The sequence below is a fragment of the Pyrus communis genome, chromosome 11 (genome assembly GCF_041283825.1).
Source record: "Pyrus communis isolate YQ-2024b chromosome 11, ASM4128382v1, whole genome shotgun sequence".
Lineage (NCBI taxonomy): Eukaryota > Viridiplantae > Streptophyta > Magnoliopsida > Rosales > Rosaceae > Pyrus > Pyrus communis.
Window position 1 is genome coordinate 26,474,987 of NC_142575.1, and position 19,487 is coordinate 26,494,473.

General features: G+C 34.8%; 1 pseudogene; it reads left to right on the forward strand.

Annotated features, from left to right (window-relative positions):
* Window positions 1-1,107: 1,107 nt before the first annotated feature.
* On the forward strand, window positions 1,108-1,506 carry LOC137742854 (calcium-binding protein PBP1 pseudogene; annotated as a pseudogene).
* Window positions 1,507-19,487: the final 17,981 nt, after the last annotated feature.

The window sequence follows — 19,487 nt, forward strand, 5'->3', positions numbered from 1 at the left end:
GAAAATTACCGTTTCGGCCAATTTCCCAAGAAAAAAAAAAAAAAAAAAAAAAATCCTAGAGTTAGTACAAACAGACTTTTGGCTTGGCCACGACGCTCCCACTAAATCAGCCAAAAGAAGGAAACAACAGCAGCATCACTCCTAAATTTAAGGCAGCTAGGTAGAGGTTTTTTTTTTTTTTTTTAAACAAAAAATATTATCTCTACTAATTAATAAAACACTCATTGTCAATCAAAATCTTTTGAAATTACCAGTTTAACCTTCTAATTAAAACCGAATATGAATAAGAAATATGGGGCAAAAATGTAATTTCACACAACCAAAATTTGTTTTTTTTTTCAAGCCTCACCTAATTGTAATCCTATTATATCTCTAATTAAAAAAAATTTAAAAAATAATAAAATAATAAATAAAAAAAACTTCCTACTCCCACATTATCTATCACTATCTTCCTCTCTCCTTCTATTTCAAAAACAAAAATAAAAAAATTTCTCACGCACTTTGTGTGTACCCATATGCTAGTATAAACTAAGAGGAGAAGGTTGTTAGCTTCACAATGAACTAACAATAATGTGGTTCAAATTTGTCTTTGGCCAGAATCGAACCTAGAACCTCTCACTTATAAGTTAAGAGGAATGTTACTAGACCGTAATAGTAAGTAGTAGCTAAGTAAAGTATTTAACAACAATTTATTTAAATTTTTTAAAGCACGAAAATAGTATGGTTAATCTGTAATTTCCTCTCCTAAACTGAGCTAAAGTTTATAACTTTATAAACTTGGGCCAATAATTAAGCATAAAATCCCCGAGATCCCATGCAGCTTCCAGGAAGGAGATGAGCTCATCACAGAGCCAAGGAAAAAAGAAGCAAATAAAGAAGTTGCTGCTAACAGTTAAAAGGAGCTACCAAGAAAGTCACAATAATAATTTATTAATATTATTCTCCTTAAATATTCGCACCACAGCTCATCACTCCTCAGTCCTCACTCACTCGTTAATAAATAGCCCCCCTCCGGCCTCCATATTCTCCATCATACATATCTCTCAATTAGGTTACAAATAAAGCTTTCGATCATTTTAGTTTTGAATACTAATTGTTTTATTAATCATGACAGCATTCGATCATCATTATCAAAACATGATGACTGCAGTTGAATTTGTAGACTACTTTCCATCCATGATTGCAAGGTTGGGAGACGAAGGGTTTATAGGCGAGCTTTGCAACGGCTTTCGATTGCTGATGGACGTGGAGAAGGGGCTCATCACTTTTGAGAGCTTGAAGAGTAACTGCCTTCTGCTGGGATTGCATGACATGGGAGATGATGAGCTTGTGTGGATGTTGATGGAGGGTGATTTGGATGGAGATGGAGCTCTCAGTCAGATGGAGTTTTGTATTCTCATGTTTAGGTTAAGTCCAGGTCTAATGGATGGATCTAGGCAATTGTGGATGGAAGACTACGATCATCGTCGTGTAAATGATCATCAAATACATGTAGGCTTCCAATGATCAATGTATTGTCTTCTTGTCTGTCTTTGGTGCATCTTCTTTAATTAATAATGACTTTGATCATGTTATATCAATGGTTGTACGTACTTTGTAATTTGTGAATTTGAAGATATCAATCTTTGTACGAGAAAAGTTGGTAAGTTAGCAATTTTAGTTCATTATTATGTTATAGTATTTTGCTATTTTATGTATTAGGATTTTCTAATAGAATAAGATTCAGCGTTTGCAATTCGTTTTTCTTCTTTTCTCATCCTTTGATTTGTGTAACATATATATGTCTAGTTCAAGCACTCATATGCTATATGTACTTTTAAGTACTTTCTCCTTGATTTAATTACATATTGCGATGTCAGTATAAATGCTTGCTGGTTCAATCCCAATTAGTTGACATGCATGGGAAGCAATGGTGCTATAATACTTACGCGTAGTTGAAGATCATTATCCGGCCCTTGGCACAACTCTTGAAGCTTCCTGAACCTCAAAAGCTAATAAGGTGCTAATTTACCCACGAAGTTCATATAAGTATCCTAATCAGTTGGATTCTGGCTTTTATAGTTGTGTGTGGTGCCTTCTATCCACACACCCACATGGAAAAAAGGAGTAATTCTAATATTTCATTGGTAGCTACAACTAGGTCAGAATGCTGGAAATGGTCTTGTAATATTAGGTGACATGTCCACTGAAAATAATGCACGTAAAGTAGACCTGCTACCAAGTCATTTTATTTATTTGGTCCGTGTTGATATATCACAAACTGTATTTTTAACATGTCACTGTTAACGAATCACTAAGCTAACAAATGATGAGGAATGATCAACCCTAACCGCTTGGTAACAGTTTGTTAAGGGATGAGCCGCTAACAAAAAAAAAAAAAAAAAAAAATTGATTAAAACTCTTTTAAATCCATGATTTAAACTTATAATCTAGAGACCAAGACAAAGTATTTATTGAAATAAGGGATGGGTCCATGACACCATTTCTTTACATAACTTTTGACACAAGTTTTTGTAGAGCGAGCTCCGTAATGTATTTTAACGATCCGAACTATTTATCTTTTAGAACATCATTCATAAATCATCATTGCAAAATATAGACAAATTCAAAATTATTAAGACATTTATTTGTGGTGTAGAATAGAAAATGGATGAATATGGTTTTATAAAGAAACCCTAAACACTTAATCCAATGATCATATGATTTCAGATTTGGGTTTTTGGTAAACATGATATTTGAGGATAGACCTAAAAGATAAGTCATTGAGATCGTTGAAATACATTAATTACGAAGTGGGTGGCACAAAAACCTATGTAAAAAAAGTAGTGTCGCATATCCATTGGAATCTAATATGCATAAAACAACACAATACATCTCTAAACTAAGAAAAAACACAAGAATACAGCTTGAACAACTCCATGGAAAAAAAAATTAAAAAATTAAAAAAATGAAAAACAACTCCAATGCAAGAAAATTAAACGTGACAACATCTTTCAACCATAGACTTGCCGGATGGAAGTGTAACACCCTCTCGAGGGCAGGGAAATTGACTCTTATTGAGGCTTCTCTTTCTGGGCATGCCCTATCATGTTTTTTCTTGTTTTCCTTGTTCTCCTAAGTTGAACCCCATTGCTCGGAATTCGGAAAGATGTTTGTACCCCAAAAGATAAAGGTGGCCTGGGAATCAGATCCAATAAGCATTTTAACAAGGCAGCCATTGCTAAGCTAGGATGGAAAGTTCTTACTGATCATTCCGATTGGTCAAATCGTCAAAGCTAAATATTTGAGGAATGGCAACTTCTTTTTGTGTCGAAAGAAAACTAATCACGCGCTTTCTTGGAGAGGTGTTCTGGACACCAGAAATATTCATTACAGAGGAATTAGATGGATTGTGGGCAACGGTCACTCTATTAATTTTAGGGGTTTTAATTGGATGCTTCCTTATCCTCTAGTTAATCTTGTCCCTCATGATCAAAGTTCTCAGCTGGAATGGTCTCTTACTGTGGACAATTTTTTTCTGTAATCATTCTTGGAATATTAGTAAGCTTCGAAATGTTCTCCCTTCTCATATTGCATGTCAACAAAGTGATAGCAGTTCCTCTTTCCTTGATCTGACATGGATGGTGAATTTCTTTGGGGCCCCTCACCAAATGGCATGGAAAATATTATATAAAGTCCGCTTCTGATATGCAGTCAGTTCATCTCCCTCCCCATCAACAAGTTAACTTGCTCAAAAGGATTTGGAGGCTTATTCCTCCCAAGATTAAGACTTTTTCTTGGTTTTCAGCGCACCAAAGTCTTATTACCAGAGGAAGACTTCACAGGTTTATTCCTCAAATGAATCCTAGGGAGAAAACTTAGGTTTCACCATAACCATTGGCAATATCAGGAAATAGTCCAACTTACTTGTAAGTCCATCTAAGGTCCTTCCTCCCATCAATGTGGGATTCATTATCAATATGCCCCATGTGACGAATTTTTAAGCCTAACATGTGGATAACACAAACAGGGTAATATGGAGCACATGTGACTGTTGAGCTTCATACGTGGGACAACTAGCTGTAATATCACGAAGAAGGTCTCACCATAAAACTATGAAAATATGAGGAGTGACCTAACTTATTTATAAGTCCATGCAATGTACCTTCTCCCACTAGTCTGGAATTCACTCTCAACATCTTACATGTGCTCTTTGTTCCGAGGAGGTGGAGGATATGGATATCTGTAAGTGGACTGCCCTTTCGCTAGACAAGTTTGGCACCATGATGTTTTCAATTGCTCATCCTTATGCTGGGACAGGTTTGCTTTAATGATTATCCACTTTAAACGGTAAGGACAACTCTTCTGGACTCGTTCATATCATGGTAAAGTTCTTATCTATTGCCAGCTATGGGATACGAGAAATCAATGCACAATCAGAAATTATCATTTGCCCAACGACATTTTGCTTGACTAAATTTAGTCCGTCGGGTAAATATACTTTATCTAACGAAATAATGCTTTTGTCAGGCAAACCTGGTCACCATTTTGGTTTCTTAAGAGATTTTTGCCCGACGATATCGTTCTATGGGCAACGTTTCCTTCATCGGGTATATACATAGTTTTCGCGCCAATAGAAAAACTTACGCGTAATATGACATCTTTTGTGCAACAAACATTTCAGGTGTCATTGCACATAGGTATATTTTATGATTAGGGTTTAAGGTTTAGGGTTGATCATTCGTCGGGCAAAGGTGAGGGACATTTTAACATTTTTAATTCCTTCGGTGATTTTTGCAGTCTACAAAATTAATTTCAACAATCCAACCGTCAAATTTGTCTGTATATACTCTGAGATCAATTAAGCTAAAAATCAACAAAAACAAACTTTCAGGGATTAGGTAACGGGACGAAATCCTTTAATGGTAAGAAATGAAAAACCACAGATTTAATGGTTATTTTAGCTCTGATTGTGATGATTTTTTACAACTACACTCCTCGACTCTAGAAGAATAAAATGAACAAACCCAATCTTCAATTTAAAATATTTCCACTAGTAGTTACTCCAAAATCTAACGTTCTACATAATGGAAGTATATAATAAACTCTAAATGTTTGTTGAATCTATTGTTTAGATGAGATACATAGTCTATGGAAATAATTTCAATGATTCAACCATCAAACTTGTTTATATTTACTTTCGAGATATCATATGCCAAAAATCACCAAAAATAAACTTTCGGGAATTAGGTAACGGGATGAAATCTTTCGACAGTTAGAGTGGGTACAGGGGTGGTGGGTGGTGGGGTGGGTGGGTAGGTGGGTGGGTGGGTGCGGGGTATGGGTTGAAGTTTTTTAGGAAATTTGTGCAATTTTTGAAATATTTTAGGAAAGAAAGGAAATTTATAGGAGAGAAATTAAATTTGTGGAAAAAAAATTAAATTTGTAGAAACGAAATTAAATTCGAGGAACGAAATTAAATTTGTAGGAACAAAAGAATTTTATGAAAGAATGTCATGTTATGAAATAATAATTGAAAATTACTATTTCTTTATTATGTTATTTTTTTTTACAGATGTCATCGCAGTTGATCACCAATGACCACCACTCGGCCTCCGTGTTGGATCAGAGTACTTGGTGGTAGAGATATTTAGCGGCACCCATGCAGAGAGATTTCATTCCTTCATGCTTGTCCCTTCATGAAAGAAGCTCTCCCTCCAAGTGCAGGACGAGATGATGAGAGAGATTTCGAAAAGTGTGGAAGTTTTTTAATTTATTATTATTTTTATTTTTACTTATTTAACATACTTTTATACTTATACATTTGTTTATTTTGTCGATTTCAGACCAACTTCTCCATTGATATGCAACAGCTGGGCACGAAAGAGTATATAAACCAAGTGTGGACTGAGGGGTACAAGGAGTGGAAAGATGAGCTACACATGTACTACAATACTTGTGCATCTCTTACTGAAGCTCCAACCATCCACCCATAGAGTTTACGAATACGATTGACCAATGGGAGTGGTTGTGACGTCATTTTTAGAGCTTGAAATTTCTAGTAAGTTTTTTTTTTTTTTTTTTTTTTTTTTTTTTTTTTTTAAATTTATTTCCAATTTTCATTTCTTTTGTTTTAATTTAAGTGTTTTAGTTTAATTAATTTTTTTAATTTATAGTAAAAATCGATGACAAATAAGGCTAATCGGGAAGCGTACCTTCATCACTCTGGTTCTCGGCCCTCCACTTTCCTGGTCGAGGAACAGTGTGATTGCCCAAAAGTTGAGGCGTAGGGGGGATAAGCATGTCAATTATGGCAACCAGGTGGCTAACAATATTTATGTAAGTATTCCATTAAAAAAAATTTGTAGGCTTCTACGTTGCATAAGAATGACTAGTACCTTGTCAACCTCTCTAGCAGCAACCGGACACATTAATGGAGGAGTTGACACTTGATCCATAAGCGTCGGTGTAGTTGCTGCTGGACGGGTTTGGGCAACAGAAAGACGAAGAACTCTGCAACCTAGAAGCGGGTAGGGTTCAGGACCTCAGGAGATCTTTTTCATCTAGCTCTCAACCTTTCAAGAGGGACATCTTCCAGACTGCAACAATTGGAGATTGAGCTAGCAAACCTGCTATAGCAGAAGAAAAAGCTCGGGAAGAAGCACACTAGCGAGAAGAAGCTCGGGAAGCAGCGGCACACCAGTGAGATGAATGCCTTATACAATACATTGCTGGGATGGCCCAAGCAGTGGCAGCCTCTGGCATTTGTCTACCTAATATCGACCTTCAGCTGCTATCCCACCAGCTACCCAAGTAGTAGTAGTTAGTTTAGGATTTTTTATATACACTTATACGAATATTTTATTTTTAGGGAAAACTTGATATAAGTCCAATTTTTTTAGCCAATAGTAGGAATAGTCCAATTTATTAAAATAAGTCCAATTCCTTAAATTTACTTATTTTATTATCAATAATTATCTGTTCAATGATAAGATTTATTATAAAAATCAAATTTCTTCCCAATTATCTCTTTGATTATTTCTTTTTATTTTTATTTTTTATTATTTCTTGTTCTTCCTCCTGCTTTAAACCCCATTTATAGATTTTATTTTTAATTTTTATAATCAACCTATATCACAGGTTAATTATTTTTATGTATCTATATGACAGATTCTTTTTTATAATCAACGTGTCACAAATTAATGTGTCTTGCTTGTAGGTATATTATGTTTTTTCCTACCTTTTAGTTAGGTTCCATATCTCACTTATAGGTATAATATATATTCATATATTTGTTACTTGAGTTAAGGTAGAATGTTTTTTAGATAATTTATGTTAGTATATTAGTTTTTGTTGTTGTAAGATATTAATTAGATTTTTTGGAGTTGAAACATGCATAATAGTAGAAGATTTTTAATTGATTTTTAATATTTTTTTAAAATATAAACTGAGTATAAAAGAAATAAAAACATGTAATTCGATAATTGAACTCACTCTTAAAAATCATCTATGTTTTTTGACCTAGATCTAAAAGCCCCTTATTTTTAATATAATTAAATAATTTATTTAATATTGTATTTTCATATTAATATTATTTTTAATATAATTTAAATTACGATTCTTTTATTAAAAAAGTTTAAAATAGTTTGCCTGGCAAAATATTTTAAATTTTATTTATTGATCGAAACCCAATGGAACAATGGCTTCGGGCAAGAATGATTCGTCGGCCGTACTTGATCAACGCACTTTACTCAACGAAATATTCTAACCGGGTAAACAGTATTACCATACGACTTTTTACTATTTGTCGAGCCAATTCTGTAGGACAATGTTTGCATGACAACATTTGCGTAACAAATTTCTGTCGAGCAAAAATGCAGACGACAAAACTCGATTTTGCCGAACGATTAGTTTTCATCTGAAAAGGTTTTATTTTTTTGTAATGATTGGTGCTGAGACAAGTTAAACCTCACTCAACAAAAGTTATTTGCCTTGCTGCTCATGTTGGTAATAGTTTCTTGAGGTATTCACTGATTCTCCCTCTTTCCGAACTTGTAAGAAACTATCAATTTCTCCAATAATTTTAATTACTTCCTCGAACTTTTATAATTAGTCAATTTCTCCTGAATTTTAATTTTAGCAGATTACTCCCTGATAACTAGCCAATTTCTCCCCTAAACTTTAATTTTAGCCGAATACGTACTTCCCTGAACGTTTATAATTGGTTAGTTCCTAGTAATGAATTTATTACGATGAGTAATTATTTTTCTTATTTGAATTTGAGTCTTGATTTGAAATAGGTGAACCGAGACAATCATGTGAATCAAGTCACAAAGAAAGTTAATTAAATGGCATCACAACCCGAACATGTTGAAAAAGCAAGACCATGGAGAAGATTCTTAGTTGTACATGTTAAGGAGAAAATTCAAACAAAAAGTGTATGGAGTAAACTATCGAAAGAGAAGAAGAAGAAAAAAAAATAATATGGTGTCCAGATTATGGATAAAATTACCTTTTTACCTTCAGACAATTGCCATGTGTCGTGCACATGACCAAGATAGATAGTAAATTAGATGAAAAATTCTAGAATCTAATGCTACGGGGAAAGTTGTCCAATTGTAAAGTTCAAGGGGGTAATCGGTTAAAATTAAAGTTAAAGGGAAAATTGATCAATTATAAAAGTTTAGGAAAGTTTGACTAAAATTAAAATTCAAGGGAGAAATTAACGACTCTTTACAAGTTTGGAGGAAATCAACAAATACCTTTAGTTTCTTTAATGAAAATGATACAACTCCTTCTGCTGGTCATCATCATGAAAGTATCAATTGTTGGGAACTTCCCCTGATTCTTTTGTGAAGTTAAATTTTGATGGCTTTGTTAGATTTCAAAATCAAATTGCGGTTTTGCGATCAGAGACTCTCGTGGTCTGCTTTTGTATGCAAATGCTTGAAACACAGGTGATACAGTTGTTCTTATTACTGAAGGTTAGGCCTTACTTGATGGTCTTCAGTGTGCTTGGTGATAGGATTTTTACCGCCTACACAAATAGGGTTAAAATCACACAAAATATTTGCAAGAATACAGGGATTTTGTAGTATAGATGCTCATGCAAGGTCGTTCTCCACAATGACTATTTCAATAATTTATGTAAAAAAAATTCCTAATTAATTACATAAAATTAAAAATTGAGAAAGAAGATTCTGAATTTGGGTAATATTAAAAACGAATTTTAATTAAAACAAACAATAAATTTGCCCAAAACTAATATGATAAAAGAAAAGAGTTTTAAATACCAATTTATAAAAGCACTAGGGTTCCACCATCACCTAGCAATCCGATGTATTTTTACCAATTACTTACGATCTACATATGCCACTTTGAAGGTTAGGTTTTCCTAATATATATTCTACTTGGAACCTCCAACATAGAACGTATATCTAACATGCAATACATCCGGACATTCGGATCAAATATGAACATGAGAGACTCATTATGTTTTATGAAAACCCTTTGAAAAACCATGCAACCCTTAAGACATGGTGTTCATCCTAAGTGAAATTACAATTATATATTAATCACAAGACACCAGCATCAATGTCAGGGAACCTTCCGACCAAAATTGCATCAAATTACTTTTCTAAAGACCCTAATGGTGATCAAGCATTAAGACAATTAGACAGTTTAAAACAGTGATTAATAATTCAAAGCGTGCATACAATCAATCATGAGCAATTAAATAAAAATTACATATTCATGCTAAGGCTCAAGGTTTCGCCCTAGCAAAACGAATTAGTTACACATATTCATAATTAAAATCCTAGAGAATATTATTATAATGAATAAGAATGACAACACCTTAAAGTAAAAATCTGAAATCCTTCAAGAACCTTAGCCAATTTCTCTTTGTCTCCAAAATTGCATAAAAGAACATAGCCCAAACTAGGGCCGGCTTAAAACCATATATTCCTCCTAGACATCGCACAATCCTAAAAACCAAGTCTTTTATTCCAACTAGGAGACTAAATAATAATAAAATATTTTAGAAAATAAAGTCCTAATTAAACTAGGAGAATCTGCCAAGTAACTGTCCAGCCACGTTTTAGCCTCAAACATTCTCCAAATCCAACCCATGATAGCTCGTTTTGAAGATCGGAACGTTATGAACACATCTCCAGAAGGCCAAGGACCCATCAGAGGTCATCTTGGGCTCCAAAAACCAAGGTTCTATAAAATGCTAAGCCTTAGTCGAGCGATGAGTTGTGGCCTAGCGCCTAGACAACTAGGCGGACTAGACAAATTTAGGTAAATCTATTGTATTTCGTATAAATAAATATATGTTTATACTTAAAATATATATAATTTCATCATAAACTATAAAATAGAATGACATATATATTATGAAGTATTGGAACATAATAAAAATATGGGGAGCAAACATATAACGTGTGTTTATTTAAATATTCAATAAGTCTCTTACAATTTATTGAAAAAAGTAAAATGCAAAAGGAAACTTATTTATTTTCTATCTAAATGAGTGGCAACCTAGGCATGTGTCTAGGTGAGTCTGGGCGGGCTAGGCGGGCGCCTCAACATGTCTAAGCGCCATTTATTAATTTTTAAACGCCTAGGCATTAATCGGGGCTGTGGCCAGTAGCCTAGCAACTAGGCGGGGATTTTTAGAACGATGGTTTTTATGTTTTTGTCTCTCATTGACATGTTTAAAAATTAGTAGAGTTCCTTGAAATTTAGTTAAAGTTTTGATCTCTATATATAAAGCTCCCAAATAATTACATAATATATTATTTAATAATGGAGTGGGCAATTGTTTTTATTATAATTTATAACATATAAGCCCAAGTAGTGGAAATCAATCAGATAAGCGGAGTTGGTTTTGACGCCTTGAAAATCGGGGGGCTTTTATTTTGGGGTGTCCCATTTTCTCTTCCTCTGCTTCTTCTTCGATTGCTCCACCTAATTCTCTATCGTCTTCTCCGCCTAATTCCCCACCTTCTTGCCCTGCAAAATTTTTCAAAATCTAGTCTAGCGCAACAAAGATCCTCGAAAACAATGCCGACTTCGACGAAGAAATCCGAAGAGTCCAGGTCAAAATTTTAATTTTTTTTCCAGCAATTGCATTGTTATTCTGATTCCTTCTACTGGTCTCTCTCTCGCTCTCTCTTCCCTCACACTTTCTCGCTCTCTCTATCTTTCAGATTTTATGTTGTTGCCCTTCTCTTTTACGCGGGGTAGTGAAACAGTGACATATAATTTTTTAATAAAATCGCCTAGTCCGCCGCCGATACCGCCTAGCCCACCCAATCAGCCACATAGACACTGCCTAATACCCTTGCCAATTTATTGAACGTTTTGGAAAAATCACGACGGCGGTTTGATGCTCGACGCCTAGGCGCCGCTTAGGAGGCCGCCTTGACCGTGTTTTAGAACACTACCAAAACGCAATTCAAGCCCAAAATATCACTTTTCCAGCACCATGCACTGCTCCTTTATTATATCAACAGAAAATTACCGCTTGGTAGAAAAATTCCAAATTTTGATACGATCAAGCCAAGTGACTCCTGAACGTCCTCCATCTAGAATTACTCCAAAATTCATCCATTTGATCATATTTTGCTCCAAATGAAGTCGAAAGTCCTATATTGAAAATACAATTCAAAGTATCGAAATTCTTCCAAAATAATAACCAAATATACTAAGAATAGGGTTAAATATGTAATATAAAATCTACTCATCACTTGGCAGGAGGGGTTCAATAAAATTCATGTAGAAGGAGATGACTCTAAAGCTCTCATTGATTCAATTATGCGGAACTGTGCAATTCCGTGGTGTATCAAAACGATCTTGACTAATATATGTTTGCTTGCTCGCTCTTTTGATGATATTCAGTTCAAGCATATCTTTCGTGAAGCGAATCGAATTTTGTGGCGGGCGCAATTGTAGCCAAAGAACATGTTACAAATGATTTACAAATTTGGTGTAATGTCTTGCCTCTTGGTGCTTTGTATGCCTGGTAGTATCTAGTAGGGTTTGTTGTGGCTTTCTGTTTATAATTTTATTCTTTCTTCTCGAAAAGTAACAAATTTAACTTTAACTTTAGCCGTAAGAAATTATTAAACGTTCGAACCGAGGTTGTGAACCGAAGCATTATCTTAGCATGTCCATAACGGCCCCAACTGTTATCAGCATGAACTAATAAGCCTTAAAGCCAAGAAAGCAATTAATTGTACAAATTTATGTCGCAATCATATGTATTTAAACCTTCAACCCTAATCTCTATACCAAACGTACGTTTTAAAGTTTTTGTGGACTTGTAATTTATTCCAGTACGTCACATGGTGTTCCCATAACACACAATAAGCTAATTCAGTGTAAATTAGCTCATCCCACCCTAGTAACAATTTCCACACTTCACCTTTTCGCACCTAAGACAACTCCAATTCCAACCATACATGCACGTAGTAGATAAAAAAGAAACTAAAGCACATCGTTTTGAAAGTTCATCATTTCCTCACGTTAACCTATACAAAAGTAATGGCATATATGTTGACGTAATTATACATGACAACCTAGTTAAAGTTAACTAACTAGCTAACACTTCATTACAACTTGATATTACAATAATGTATAACTTCTCATTAAACGTACTCACCATATATGTAAAAGAAGAATGAGAAATATGAACCTAGCATGGAATATATGAAACAACGTTAATAGATGGCTGGCTAATATATATATATATATATATATATATATAATCTATATCTGTGTGTGTGATGACCAAACAACATGATGAGCGCTTGGCATAAGCAACATCTATGCAACTTCCAAGAAGCAGAAGAAGAAACTCTCCAGAAAATGATGAGCGCGGGGCCTGGTCCCTCGGCACTTTTGGTTGGCTGCTTCTTCCCTTTCCTGGAAGTCCTCCCTCCGTTTCCTCCTTTCGCTTTTTGTCTAATTGCTAGCCACTTCGGACAATAATGTACATGTACTTATCAATAGGTTTCCTGTTTGCATGGAAATTAATATGTTGGTGATGAAATTTAGATTTTATCCATTTTCCTATCCAATTTCATGCGCGCATGATAAGTACGGCAGGTTCTGTTTGCCTATATGTCCATTCGTGTTAGGGTTTGGATGGTGATGGGATGTGAGAGTCAGGGATTCATGTGGATGGATGGATCTAGCTGAGTGATCATGATGTGCATGAATGTTTACTTTGATTATTTAGAATCCATGTAGCTTGTAAATTCAATTAGTATATTCAGGCATGTTTGTTTGGACTTTTAAGTCTCATTAGACTGGACTGCCTTAGATAGGAGTCCTAACCCGTGTTTGGCGCAAACAAAGACTATCTTTAATGACGTTAAGTTGGACTCGCTCCGACTAAAACTCTGCACTAGCTGCTCTTAGACCATCTCCAACCCTTGGAATAAAACCTAAAATTTTTAGCTCAGAAAATTTAGGTTTTAGCCTAAAAACAACTTTTCTGCTCCAACCCTTCTGGCTTAAATTTTTTAGCCTGAGATTATTAAAGAATAAATTTAGGCTAATTTTTTCTTTTAAAGTAATTTAAAAAAAAAAATTGTACGCTATCATAATTTAATTTTATGAACATTTTAACCTAAAAATATTTAATTTCCGATAAATATTAGAAAAATCACTAAATTTGGATGAATTTTGAGTTAAATAATTTTTTTAATTATTTTAGTCATTGGATTTAAATTTGGACCGTTAAATCTTTGTTTTACTGTTAGATTTGATTATATTCAATCTTAACCACTGAATTCAATAAATCCTGGAAAACATGTCTACGTGGGTGGATTCCCACTGGTGGTGCCCACACATTTAGCATGAGTTGGATTTGGGAGAAATAAAACCTAAAAAATAGCATTTAACCTAGGGTTGGGTTTGGTCTTAGCGTGGCCCGTCCAAAACTGGAGGATTGATAATCCCATCTAGCGCCTGCATCGTCTGGAGTTGCCGACCCCATCATCTCGCGAACCCAATCACCAAATTTTGCCTCCTTTGTACATGAGTTGCAACCCCCTTCTCCAGCCACCAAATCAGATTAAAGCTTCAATTTGAAGATTGGATCTTATAAATCCCAAATACAGAAAACACCAAAATCTGCGATAAACCTAGAAAATTATTACCTTGGGTTGTAATGCTCTTCTCCAGAAATTCGTAGGCATAAACTAAATCGAATTTGGAGATGTAAATCATAAATTATATTAGAAATTTATTTGGGATTTTTGAGTATAAGAGATAGCTCTCTCTGCTTTGAAAAACAAAAAGAAATATTTGTTGGTCTTTGGATCCAAATGAAATCAGGTGCATAATCGGCTTCTTCCTTTGAAGAAGAAAACATGAAGAAAAAGGGGAGAAAAAAAGAAGAGACAGGCAGAGAGACGGCTGGCTGGAGAAAAAGGGGTAGTAAACAAGGGAGAGGGAACGGAGACAGTGGAAGGAAGCAAAAATGTTAGACCTTTCCAGAGAAATGAAGAAATTTCCTAAAAGAAAAAATAAATTAATAATAAAATATTAATTGATATGAGTAAAATAATATAATATTAGAATTTATTAATTATTCTGCTTTTTAGTTCGACACTGCATCAAACATTTCACTAACTCTGTCTAGTTTAGTCTAATCTAAGCCAATCCAGCTTAATCCTAAAGCTAGTCCAGTCCGAGATAATCCGGTGTAACAAACACACCCTCAGTGCATTTTAACTAGAGTAAACTGCTGATTTACCCCCTGAATTATCACCCAACTTTCGATTTCCTTCCTGAACTTTTTAATTGGAAAATTAAGGATTTAAACTAATTTTTTTGGCTAATTTCCCCTGCTATTAATTTTTCATTCATTCCATCCAAATTTCTGCTAAATGAAAGCATTTGCACAACATGTGTGGGTAGTTCAGTCGCTTCATTCTTTAAAATAATTGAAAACCTTAGATTTCTAAAATATAAACCTATGCAAATATGTGTGATTCTATAGCTTTTGTGTCTAAATGTTTAGTGAAGTGACGCTTTTATCTACAAATGAGAGTTACGTGGTTTGTACATGATAAGAGTTAAAGTTAATTTGGATGAAATCTCTGAAAAACTAACGGTAAGGGGGAAATTAGCCAAAAAAAAATTAGTTGAAGTCCTTAATTTTCCAATTAAAAAGTTCAGAGGGGAAATCAAAAGTTAGGTGATAGTTTAGGAGGCAAATCGGCAATTTACTCTATTAACTAAACAGTGAATTAGAAAATACACGCCACCAAACTAAGTTTTATAAAAGAACTCTTCCGAGGGTTAAAAAGATGACTAATGTCCTAAAAAACTCCCAACTTCTCGTGCTCTGCCCATAAACGTTTCTTCCGGTTGCCATTTTGAGAGTCGGGGACATACTTACTCAGTGTTCGTCATTGTCTCTCCGGTTTTTATCATCGCTTTTTGTTGTTTTCGTTCCCTTAGGTACCGTTTGGTACGTGGGTCGGGACGGAACAGAGTGGGACAAGAAGTTCTGTCTCACGTTTGGTGCGCCTAAAACGGGTGGAACGAGCTGTTCCACGGGACGAGTTTTGAGTGAATTTTCGTTCCACCTCACCCCCTAGAACGACTCGTTCCACATCCGTGGAACACAAAATTATAACCTCTCTGTCTCCTTCTTCTTCCTCCTTGTTTCCATCCGAGGGCATCTTTGCTCCCGCTCCGTTCCGTTCCGTCCCGTCCCGTCCCGTCCCGTCCCGTCCCGTTTGCATACCAAACGATACCTTAATTTTCCACTCATCCTATCTTCTTGTTATCCTTTTTCAAATCCAAACAACCATCACCCCACGTCTTTTCCCTCTACCTCGCATCCTCATAATCCATAACCACCACAACCCTTGCTCAGATCTACGAGCGATAAACTGAAGATGGATGCCCGATTCATTTTTTTTTTTCACTAGGCAGGCCAGATTTTCTCAAGTGTTGCGGCTTCTGTCAAAGCAAGGGTTCACCTAATGACAAAATATGATTGTGGTGTACTTCTAGTTGCAGGTTTGTAATTTTTTTTGTTATGCTGCCTTGCTCGAATTGACTAGTCGGTTGTTTTCTCCAAATTAGCTGCTTTGGTGGTTGTTGACAAGTCAGACGACATTTGTTTTAGAGCTTTTATCACAAATTGTTCTGAAAATTGATCCATCGCATTAAGATGATTTTTAAAATTGAAAATCAATTAACATAGTCTTTAAAAATGAATGTTGCAAATCAATGTGATCATTTTGTTATAATTCGATTGAAAGTTTTGTTATGTACTGATGTAACACATAACTAGATCCCACAAAGTCTAATTAAACATTACTTGGAATTAAAAATATTTAAATAATCAAATTTTTTTAATTTTATATAATTTAAAACTAAAAATAAAATGATGAACAGTTATGTTCTTCGCCTCCCCAATTCAAAACCTTCATTGCCTTTTAAGTTTTCGGGATTTCAGAGAACCTTCACACTTTGGATAAGATTTTCGCTGCTAGAGTCCACCACATGGTCAACCCCCAATTGCTTCAAATACTCCACCTTCTCAGCTTCCCTGCAAATCCCAACAACACAACCCCTCAAGGCCAACTAGTCCAGCTGCACGAAGAACTAGCAATATCTATAACAACCCTTTACAAAATTCATAAATTATCAAAATTTTATGGCTCATCTTCCATTACAAAAGCCAAACCAGTCACGATCTTTACTCCAGTCACCGACATCGCCTTCTCCTCCTCCGCCACCATCATCGCCTTCTCTTCCTCACAGGAACTCACCGACAACTCAAACCCCGAATTCCCCTGGGGATTTCAGCGAGTAATTCTGATGGTGGGGGATTGGTTTTTAAGGGGTATGTTGTTGTCTATTTCTCTTTCATGGCGGATTCACCGCGTGTTCCATGTCCAGTGGTGGTGATGCAATCTGGAACCATGGCACAAGCTTTTGTTGCTCTCTGCTGCTCTGGTTATGTTGGTGCCCTTTTGCCCTTTAATGAAGTTCATGTTTCCAGAAAGAAAAATCTATATAATTGAAATCAGATTAAAATATATTGAAATTTAAGCCAAATTGAAAAAATTGCAATGAGAATAGCTATCAAAAATTGGAGTTGGAATTAGATATGTAGAGCCGGATTCAAGCCAAAAAGATGAAGATTGTTGTTTGGTGGCTGGGTTTGAAGAAGACGATGGCTGGGTTCAAAACAAGATGATTTTTTTTTTTTTTTGAAACACTTTTCTTTGAAAAAATTAAAACCTTTCTCTAGTTTACATGTCATCGTAAAATTGAAATAGGGGCTCACAATGTTCCAAGTCCGCACATTAACATAAATTTTAAATTATTCTAACAAAATAATGATATGATTTGCAACAGTTATATTCAGAGATGACATTGATTAATTTTCATTTCAAGCACTATCTTGATGAAACGTGTCAATTCGAAAGATCAGATAAAAACTCTTTGTTTTATGCTCATGAAAGATAGAGATGTAAGTTTTTTTTAGTTTGTCTTTTTGCTTATTGGGCTGGGTCTTGAAATGTAGTTGGGACTCCCCATTGTCCTTTGGGTTGCCTTCTTTTGTGTTGGCCCATGTAACTTTTTTTTTGATCTTTAATGAATGTTACTTTTCAACAAAGAAAAACAAATTCTTCAAGTGCTTAATTGGAGACCTCATCATCTATCTAATTGGGATGCTCTTGATTTTTAATTAGTTGTAAAATTCCTATGGTGTTATAAAGTAAGTTGAATTTCTCTACCCTATTAAGTCTGAAGTGCTTTTCTCCAAAATTTAATGCTATCAAGAGCTCGCATGTGAAAACCATTAATTAAACTAAAATTGTACATCAAAATCCTTAAGTGAAAGTGCCATGCTACGGATAGTCAGCATGCAACTAGCAACCACTCACACGACTATCGTGATCAACATCAGTTTAATTTATATATACAAAAAAAAATTTTGAGCAATAATATCCCATGTTTTTTTTCTAACTAGCAAGTGTGTTTACCAAATTTCACTAGCTCCAGAATTGACGCCGTGTATACTAAAGCATACCTAGTTGATGGAATTAACCCTAATATTTTGCCAACGGTTGTGGATTAAGTGTTAAATATAAGAGATGATGTCTCTATGCAAATCACACCCAACATGAGTGACACCTATGTCAGGCTAGCGTGCGTTTCACGTCTTGCGTGATAAACTAATGTAATATAATGCGATGGGCCACCAACTAACAAAAATTGGTGGGCTTAGCAATACACAAAATACTTCTAACTTGTATACAAAGTATAGTGAGTGTCTAGACTCTTGGAAGAGACACAGAACCTTGATGAAAAGTACAAGGACGACACAACTTAAGCAATAAACATTTTAATGTCTCAAAATAGATTTAGAAAAAAATAACCATCCTATAATATGATCAATATATGCGAGTGAGCTAATCATCATCGTTCCTACTTTATTATTTATTTTTACTTTTTTGATATAAACCATGTTTTGCACTAATTTACTTTTTAAAAAATGCAAAAATTTGAACTCAAAAAGTAGTTAAAAAGTACAGCCTTAACCATGGACAATACATCTTATAAACATAAAAAGAATAAATGAATTTGTGCGTGTTCGACTGATCTAAGAATCTTAACTTTCCCTAATCAATTAGTTGTATTTTAAACTGCATATGCAACGCTATGTGTAAACTTTTCGATACTCTATGCAGACACCTATGCAGACACCGCAGTGATGATGTGTCATGTTACGCGAGTTGGTCTCCATATTATTAGTGGGGTGCCTACAACACATCACTGTAGCCGTCGCCCACCATCCATGGTCGGGGGTTACACGCAAGGAAAATGAACATGCACCTTCCCCTCTGTCCTGATCCAAAGAACCTGTCATATCTTCAACCTCCACCACACACAAGAAACTCTCTACAACTCGCCATACCTCCACCTCACCAAACAAAGATTTCCCACGATGTAATCATATGCCACATAGGATCATCACGTGAAAATTTTCCAAGTCATCACTGTTTTGTTATAACAATGCTATTTGACGTACTAAATCAAGGGGAGATAAATTTCTTCGCACGACAATTTTATTTTTTTATACTCTTATTTGATTTTAGTAATTGGATTAAATAAATCAAATGAAAATAAATGATAAGATTAAACAGAAGTGTGTGAGAAGTTAGTATATAAAAATTCATTCGATAACAATGTTTAACCTGATTTATAACCGATATCAAGTTTGTTTGTTATGATTAACAGTTCAAATGCATTATTTAATTAATCATAATTATATGCAACGAAAATCTTCAATTTATTTTCATTTTCTGATACTAGATTATACATGTCTGGTATTCTTAAATACACCAATATATTTATAATGAGAATGAAAAAATAGATTTTAAACTTGCTTTAAACAAGATCTATAACTAATATATTTCACTTATAAATGAAGAAGAATATCAGTTTTTCGTAATACTAAG